The following is a 9,294-nucleotide window of genomic DNA, read 5'->3' as shown; positions in this document are numbered from 1 at the left end:
AAGAAGTCATGTCTACGAACGTGGACGCAGATAGCGAATAAGTTAATGCGTAAGCATCTCTATGTCGATTCAACGAGAAACCTGAGTGCCCCCTCTGTGTTCTAGAGAAGATGGAGGCGAGTGTCTTACCGACTGTGCTACACCCCATTGGCCATGTCAGGGGGAGAGGGGGGGGTTCAGTCCCTTCCAGAAATTTAAAAATTTTTCATGTGCATGTATACATGCACGCATACGAACATACGAACACACGCAAGAACATACATGGGTGGTTGAACCGCCCGAAAAGAATTTCTGGCGACGCCCCTGCTACACCCACGCTTGCAGAATGAGAATATATCTGAGCCTTGTGAATGCGTTGTTTCGGCGATACAAAAGAAAGTGCAAAAAATATTTTCTATGAACGCTTTGTTAAAAAACTTCGTGATGGCGAAATAAAGGCCCTTTCGAGGACATGTAAAGCCGACATGGAGCATTGTACATATCAGGAAAATTTCAGGACATTTTTTCTGCTCAGGACAAACCATGTTTTCTGCTCTTTCTGAGCAGTGGAAATGGTGCGCATTCGCGTACAACTTAGATTTAACAAAGCTGCCACCAAAGTGAATATTTCCGCGGAACTGGTGTCCGAGGATCGATATATTGAATATGGTAAATTGGTTCCCACATCGTCGTGCACTTTCATGGTCCCGATAGACTCGGTTGACTTACGGCTTCCCCTGGAAAGTCCATTCTTCTTCGGTCTCGGCTTCTCTACGTCGGCGATCAACACTCGGATGATTGCAGCGATCTAGATCCGCAGGTAGGCACGCGGTCACCCTCGTGGACACGGCATCACCATCTCGCGTCCATATCCATTCCGGGGTATCCCTCCAGCACAAGCGATACGCTCCAGCAGCTTCATCTTACACGACTCTTAATAACAGTTCGTTAGCGCTTTCAACGCACGCTATTCGTTTACCCAGACCCAGAGGGGTGCTACCTGTGACGCAAAGCAGCCTGGCATCATCGCGAATACAACTGCGCAAACGCGCGGCCAGCTCCGTCACACGCGCAGATGGTGAGGCTTGACGGGTCCCTGTCAAATCCAAAGATTTCTTTTTTTTTCGTCGCTTTTAATTTCCCCGTTGCGTACATGTGGCTGCTGCTGCGTGCAGCGTGATTCTGCGAAGCTGACCCAGCCGGCTGTGTGTTAAAGCCGTGATATGACCCGAGTTGAACAAACGTTTTCGGTTATCACTGTGGCAGGCGTCGCGAGTATTTTTGTATTTCGCTCTCTCCCTCGCTCACTGGTTTTGTTCGTACATTATTCGCACCCAGTAATTAAGATATACCGCGCTTTAAGTAGCGGTACACGATACTTTCGAACCCACACTGAAGGATGATCGGAGGTAGTGCGTTGCCGGCCGCAAAAGCAAAACGTGTTCAATTATACAGCCCAGCTGGCCCAAAATGGTGTCATTGCCGCTACGGTTAAAGCCCCTCAAGCTCGAGGCTCATGGAAAGCAAAGAGTGAGACGTTGAAGGCAGTTCAATGGCGTGAAAGCGTGAAAAGTCATAAGAAAAATGAGACCCGACACGTTGTTGGTCATTCTGGGCAAGGTTCCGGCCTTCGCCCTCAAGCGCTAGCCACCGACGTAGTAGCCGGCTACGTCGGCGGCTGCGCCCACGTAGGCAACGGCTTTCCCGATATCGTGAGCTCTCCGGCCGGCCAGCAGTTGATCTTCGCTGGATATGCGTTGACTTCAGACCTCCTCACTGTTGAGATCCGAGGACCTTTGGTTGGCGCACAGCCAGAACATAGACGCGGACTGTGTCCACAACTGATTCAAACCAAATCTTATCCCACACTTTTCGTGCTTGATCACCCCCCCCCCCCCCCGGCCCCACCGAATTTTGCATGTGTATACATGCACGCCCACATACAAACACACGCACGAACATAGATGAAGTATGGTCAGACCCCTTTCCCCCCTGAAAAAAATTTTTCGCTACGCCCCTGGCAGGATTCACTGATTATTTATACGTTTGGTAAGTATACAACACACGCGTACTAAGAAAAAGAAAGGATATATAGAGGAAGAAGGCCTAACATGTGCGTCCGAGAATAGCACAATGCCTGCCTACTCTTTCGGTGGGAGGGGACAGAAATAAGAGATGAAGGTTCGGAAAAAAAAAGTTGAGTATACACCCAACAGCGAAAGTTGATTGGACGTTGGCTCCACAAGAAACGCGAATTTCTGCTCTATTGACGTGTATTGCTTCTTATCTGACTAGTGAATGTATAGGCTGCAATGCCATCTACAGGCTGGAACAATCATTTCGAGGTTATGTTCTCAGACGTAGCGAGAACATAGCTTTTGTCGAAGATTTCGCGTCCCTCAGACCTTTCCTGGTGGGTGCACATGAACCAGATTATGAGACGCCTCAATGTACGCATATAGACCTTTTCACGGGAGAGAAAAAACGCCGCCATGCTGGGCTGCGTACGGGAGTACAAAGGCTGGCGTCACAGCCTCGGCAGTGCATTTTTGGGGGGTCACGCCTGTTTAGCGCAGCCCAGAGAGGATTATGGCGGCGCCCAGGAGCCGTCTGTGAAAAGCGCAGTAAGAACAGAATAGACACGCCTGAACGTTAAAGGGGCCCTGCAGCGCTTCTCCAAGTAATCATTAAATGGCTTCATTAAAGGAGTTTACTGTCTCACGAATCGACTGCCGCCATTTTATTTAGAATCTGTCGAGTACGAGCGGAGTCACAGGCATTTGTCTCAGGCTCTTAAGCGCTTTCTCTCTCCTTTCGTGCCAGCGAGCGCGCTGGAAGTTACGCAGGGGAGTAGGGACGACTAGGGGGCAAGAAGCGTCCGTAGGTCAGCGCGCGTCATGACCTTGAGCACTTTTTTTTTTTCATTATGTTGTTTATCGCACGGCTTACTTTCAGCGTTATCGCGAGCGCACGCGCGGGCAAGACGCGACGTTAAGCGCGAGACAGACGGTACGATTTTCCATGCGATGTGCCGGCCGGCCGACGCGGCGGTGGGGGAGAGGGAATGGCGGCTGTCCGATGCTATGAAAGGTCACCGTTCCGGTTCCCCACTGCCGCGTCGGACGTCGCATCGCATGGTAAATTGTACCGTCTGTCTCGCCCTACGCGGCGGCCGCAGTAACTACGCAGCTCACGATGCTCAAATCAGCTAATGGCCGCGGACTCCGTGTTTAAGACGCGGTCATTTGGGTTTATTGCATCATTCGTCGAGAGAAGAGGGAACGATTTCTAGCTGACTTTGAGAATTAATTGTAAATTCCAGGCCGAGTGCGGCGCCATATTGTTTGGCTCGCGTGTGCTCGGGGGCCTCGACTACCGATGGACAGCGTTTTCTGACCATACAGAAAAAGTGTTGCAGGGCCCCTTTAATTAACCCTTTCAGCCCTGGATTTTTTATTTTGGTCGGGGACACTTTTTGTGTTTGTTTTCCTAATAGTTATGACCTCAGAAGACCACAAAGGAAAAATTGAGCGAGTGGTGCAAGTATTAATGGATTTACAGACTGACATCAAATTAGGTCATCAGGGCTCAGCGGTTGTGAAATGAGAAAAATGGCATCTTTTTTCCCGCTATTCACTAGAGTGCACAAAATGTGAACCACGTCTCATTTTTCAATTTGATACTCATTGAAACCGCTTCGGTACGTCGACCCGAAAATTGCGCTTAGCCGCCTCAGCTGACCCGCCACGGCGCCACTTCGGTCAAGCTTCTTCTTCACTACGGCTCCCAGCTCCGCAAGCATGTCACCATTTTGGTGTCAAACGCAGTGGGGATCATTGAAGAAGTATTCCCTCAAGAATGACGAGTTTTGGTTTCATTTCTGAGGTGCTAGGGGAATTGTTGTGTCATGGTGTCAATTGACACCGCCAGGGCCGAAAGGGTTAAGGCATACAGGCACAAAGACGCGCTGTTTTTATTCTTCGTCTACCATGCCGCAGCAACCAGCCCAATCAAGCACATTGCCAAGTGAGGTTTTTCAAGAAATATAAGCAGGGCGCGATAAGCCTGGTTGCGTACGGCACATGACAAACTGCGCTCTTGCCTGTTACTGTGTTGTGGTGAGACTCACTAGGACGCGAATAGACTATTATAGTAGTACTGCTAGAAGCAATAGTGTCAATAGTAAGCGTCCGCCATATAAGTGAGGCCGGTTTTCGACACTTACAGTACTAGGTACGCGTCACAACGTCAGGTCTCAAATGTCACGTCACTACTTCTTTAGTTGTTTCTTTTCCACCCATGCTAAAGCTGTACACACGCGCGACAGCTGTCAGTATAGGTGTAACCGCGTACTTCCTCATATCTTAGATACTGTATGAATTCCAAGTGGTCTCAAGCCTTCATCGATCGTTCATTTTTCGTGCCGTACGGTTATTATACCGTCTCCTGAAGGCTCTACTGGACAGGCTGGTGGTGTCCACAGGAAGAGGGGGGGGGGGGGCGTGTACAGCTGCCCCCTGAATTTTTAACGCGCACCCCTCCCCGCTGCCTGCCTGGAGCGTCAGACCAGGGTGTCCCCACACCCTTCCCCATCATCTCCTTGAACATCCTCTCGGCCACCCATCCCACAAAAAGAATCCTGGCGCCGCCTCTGGCACTGGCCCTGCACGCAGAAATTTTAAGAAAGAAGAGGAGGGGGCAGGCCCGTAGCCAGGCATTTTTTTCGGGGGGGGGGGGGGGGTCTTGCTGAAAACCTTGACATTTTGAGAAAAACAAATATTTCTATTATTCATTTTTGGTAAAAACACCTACTTCACCAAAATTTTGGGCCGGGGCCCGGGCTCCTAGACCGCCCCCCCCCCACCCCCAGCTACGGGCCTGGGAGGGGGTATCACTTACCCGATGTGCCACCCCTAAGCTGTCAACGGCTCACAGCGCCGTTCACTGAAAAATTCAGCAGCCCTTGCCCTGTCAGGAAAATGAGGGCAAGCGAAGGTTGGCGTGTGCGTGTCTGACGCACTACTTTTCTTCCTTTCTTTCCTTCTTTCTTTCTACCGCGTTTCGTAATGCTCCCTCCTAACTGTTTCCTTCCCCCACGTCGGGAATTGTACTGTCATCCACGTGCTTAGCAGAACAACACTTCAGTTGCTACAGACAACAGAAGAATCAAAGACGCTTGCTAAGGTAACAGAATAAAAGATATGACTTCACCTGGTTCAGCGCGAGCAAGGGCCGGACCAAGCAGGGACCACGCCAGCTTTCTCAGAGTTTTATGTTGTCTTCTTTCAGGTGACAGTTTAATCTCGATAAACTTAAACAGTAAGTAAACCAGCTTAATATATGGCCCCCTCCTATATCCTTCGGAGATCGTCTGTCTGCCCTTCAACGCCGCCTAGCGAATGGTCGGGATCCGGCGCTACAATGTCGCAGAAAAGGATACCAAAACACTTGAACAGCGGAGATGTGAGTGAGCGAATAAACTTTATTTCCTTTTTTAAGAAAGGAGAGGGGCCGGAGGGGAGAGAAGGAGGTCTGGGATCCAGCCAGGCCCGTAGCCAGGGGGTGGGGGGGGCTATGGCCCCCCGGCCCCCCGAAATTTTGGTGAAGTAGGTGTTTTTACCAAAATTAAATAATGAAAATAGGTGTTTTTCTGAAACAGTCAAGGTTTTCAGCAAGTGCCCCCCCCCCTCCCCCCCGAAAAATATTCCTGTACGGGCCTGGATCCAGCCCCAGTAGGCGTCCGCTAGCTCCTCAGCCCACCTCAGGACTCGGTCCTGGAGCTGCATAGGGCAGTCTCCCACAGCTCCTCACTACTAATTAATGGTTTGAGGGTGCGGGTGAGAGGTTTAATGGGACACTGCCACATGATATGCGATAGCTCAGCTATCTGGACAGGGCAGAAGCGACACTTGGGTGACGGACATGTGGCAGGGAAAAATAAGTGCAGAGTTCGCGGGGTAAGAAATGTGCGAGTTTGTAGTTGCCACCACAATATTTCTCTCTGGCGCCTTCTAGGCAGAGAAAGAGGTGGATATGTGGTGTCTGTAATTTGTGCAAATTTCATGGAATGTCATCAGCGTGTCTTTATGGGTGTGAGTCAATGGGCCCTAGATGTTGACGCACCCTTGCGGCCACTCGGTCCGTGAATCCTCGGGCAGCTGCATAAGCCATTTCGTTTCTTTCGAGTCCTCGATGTGCTGGAGTTCAGACGAGAGCGACGTTGTTTTGTGGTGGCTGAGCGACGAGTAAGGAAAGTGTATATATAATTTGGTAATATAACCACCACTGAAGTTCAGTTCCGGACAGCTGTGTTAGAGTCTCTAGTTATGACATCTGTTTAAAGTCGACGTTAATCCCTAGGGAACGTCGTTCGCAGTGCCTAGCGGCAGAGGCGTAGTCAGAAATTTTTTTCGGGGGGGAGGGTGGAGTTCAACCATACTGTATGTATGTCCGTGCGTGCGTTTGTATGTGTGCGTGTATATGTACGCAAGCAAAAGTGAAAATTTCGGGGGGAGGAGGGTTTGAACCCCCCAACCCCCTCCTTGGCTACGCCCCTGACTAGCGGATATGTGCTACAGAAATTCGGCAAGCCCCACTACTCTCCACTAAAAATGAAGAAGCTGTCTATATGAATGTTCAGCGATTGTCAAAGCACTGAAATTGGGATGTTAAACGTAGTAAAAAAAGGTCGCGTCGCCCGTTGCAGTAGCCTGGTTTCCTTACGCCATCGTTTTGTTGAGTGAGCTGCTAGCCTTTTTTACTAATTCATGCTGTCTGTCATTTGATCGCAAATCGAGCGGCGAGAACACATGTACAAAGGCATTAGCCGTCTGCCGTAACCTGTATACAAGACACAGCGCGCGCGAACACTGGCGACTACGCCCGGCAGGTCGTACGCCCTTGCTGACGGAGGCACGCAGCCGCCCCTCCGAAACCCAATCCACGCGCCTTTCGCGCGAGGGAGACGGCCGGCGCGTTTCCTCTCCGCTTGGTCGAGGAGCCATCGCTGCGCAGCCGTCATACGCTTTCACTCGCACAGGGAACATACGACGCGCGGCCCGCGGGGCGATGCTATTGATTTGGACTTTATACGGAACATGACGACGGACGGCTATGGCAAAATTGCACATAAAGTACCCATATAAAATTACTGCTATCGCAATAGTCAACTGCGTGGAATTAACTTGCATGTAATTCAGGACCACATACTCACGTGACAAAAGTCATATTGGCGGCCCCCGGTCAGCCTGATACCACAGCCCAATTTTCGTTTAACCTCGGAAACTAAAATTTCAGGAGCTCATAAACCAAGAAGAAGAAGCCCGGAATCGACGTTTTCCTGAACAACAGACTTCTTTGCAATGGCAGTTGCCAGGAATAAAAAGTTACTAGCCGGACACCTGAGAAGGAATATTTTCGACGAGTAGGCTGGAACTCACGATAACCTACACACACAGGAAAGGACGTCTACCTGCCATAGCTTGTGGCATCGCTGCCATTACGGTGATGCCACCGCTTCCTTCTGCTCTACCTGGGTTCGTTGTTTGTGAATGTCAGGCCTGTAGCCGGGGGGGGGGGGGGGCTAGAGGCCCGGGCTCGGGCCTCTACGATCACGGCCGTGATCGTCGGCTGCCCTCGCACATAGAACACACATATGACGCGCGATCACCCTTTTGGACTTTACACGGAACATCACGGCGATGGAGACGGCAAGTTAGCACTTGGAGTGTACATATATTTGCTGGAGCAATAATAGTTTTCTCTTTGCCTGGGTTCAGTGCCCTTCTATGTGTGAAGTTAACCTCATGTGCTCGCTCAATGTTATGCTTTTTTTGCCTGGTTTTACTTATTACGTGCAGTGATTGTTGCTTGGATATGTATGTTACCTGCAGCTTCCCAATTTAAGGATCTTGTTGACAGAAACTGTGTACACATGCATACTTTGTTGCCAGTGGCACTTTCTTGCCTTCATCAAGGCACATTCTTCTCACTTCTTGGCATTTCAATTGCATCCCGCTACAAGCCTATAATTTGATGTATTCCTGTGACGAATTTCGGTGCAGTTATTCTCAGTACGCAACTGGTAAGAAGCTGCTCCAATGCAATATACAGTATAACCTCGTTACAACGGATCTGTTTACAACAGACATTCGGATATTACATACCAATTTGCGGCGTTATGCCGACCTCCGTATTTGTTCCATTGATTGAGCTTCGTTTATAACGGATTCTGGTACAACGGACATTCGGATATAATTGACTAAAATGTCAGGCCAGCAAGGTGGTCAGGACTCCTTTAGAGCGGATTTTTCTACCACGGACATACCAAATTCAGTAACTTCACACTTCAATCATCAGCATACTTTCAGGACGGGAACAGCGCGCCGTGGATATCGACGTACCGACTTAAGAACGAAGGCCGCCGATCTCCGGTCTGTCAGTGATCAGCTATGCCTAGCTGTAGCGACGAAAAATCGGCGCGCAGCATGCTTGGTGTTGCGTTTTGGGACGCTGACGCGCGAAATTACTAGCCGCTGCCACCGCTTCTCCGAGCGGTCGCTGCGCAGCGAGCTTGGCCGTGCCGATGCGCAAAATGCCCATCTGCGGTTCTGAGGAGCCAGCGGGCGATGCGATTCGTTGCTTGCGACGAAGGACCTTGCGGCTTCTTCGCTTTCGCATGTCTGCTAGCGCGATGTTCTTGCCCGCAAAGTTCGGATTTGTCTCGTACATCGGCACCGTGAGCGGAGTTAGGCCTAGCCTCGACATCGAGTAGAAAGCTCGGTTGCGATGTGCGTTGCCCGATGTTTCAAAGTACGTCATGCTCGACTGCGAGTACAAAGAGTTGTACCGCGGTGGTCTTCGTCGTAAGCTCCGAAGTACTGATAAGAAGAGCCTCTAACAGCGGGTCCAACGAGTCAACGCTATTACAGTCGCACGTTGGCGATGTTCTACGCACGTCTGCGGTTCGCGACGAGTGCGGCGCGCTATCGTAATCTGATGATTGAGCTTCCTTGCAGCTGCCAAACTGAAGCGTTCTAAATTATCGTCGACCCGTGAACACAAACGAGTGCGAACGCGCGTCACTAAGTAGCGCAATTTTCGACAGCCACGACCTCGCGACGCACAAGCAAGACGCCGATCCCGAAGCGAGCATCACGGCAGAAGCAGCCAATCGGAGGCCTTGAATTGAACTTGAAACATGTGCTTTTTGTACGCTTATTACTGAATAGGAGCTAGCTGAAATGGAGAACTTGAACACGGAGAAATGCTCTTTATGACGAGCCCAAAATGGTGGCGCTCGGTTGCGCCGTTGCT

This window comes from Rhipicephalus sanguineus, chromosome 10 (assembly GCF_013339695.2).
Source record: "Rhipicephalus sanguineus isolate Rsan-2018 chromosome 10, BIME_Rsan_1.4, whole genome shotgun sequence".
Lineage (NCBI taxonomy): Eukaryota > Metazoa > Arthropoda > Arachnida > Ixodida > Ixodidae > Rhipicephalus > Rhipicephalus sanguineus.
The sequence above is the reverse complement of the archived record's forward strand: the minus strand, read 5'-3'. Positions refer to the sequence as shown.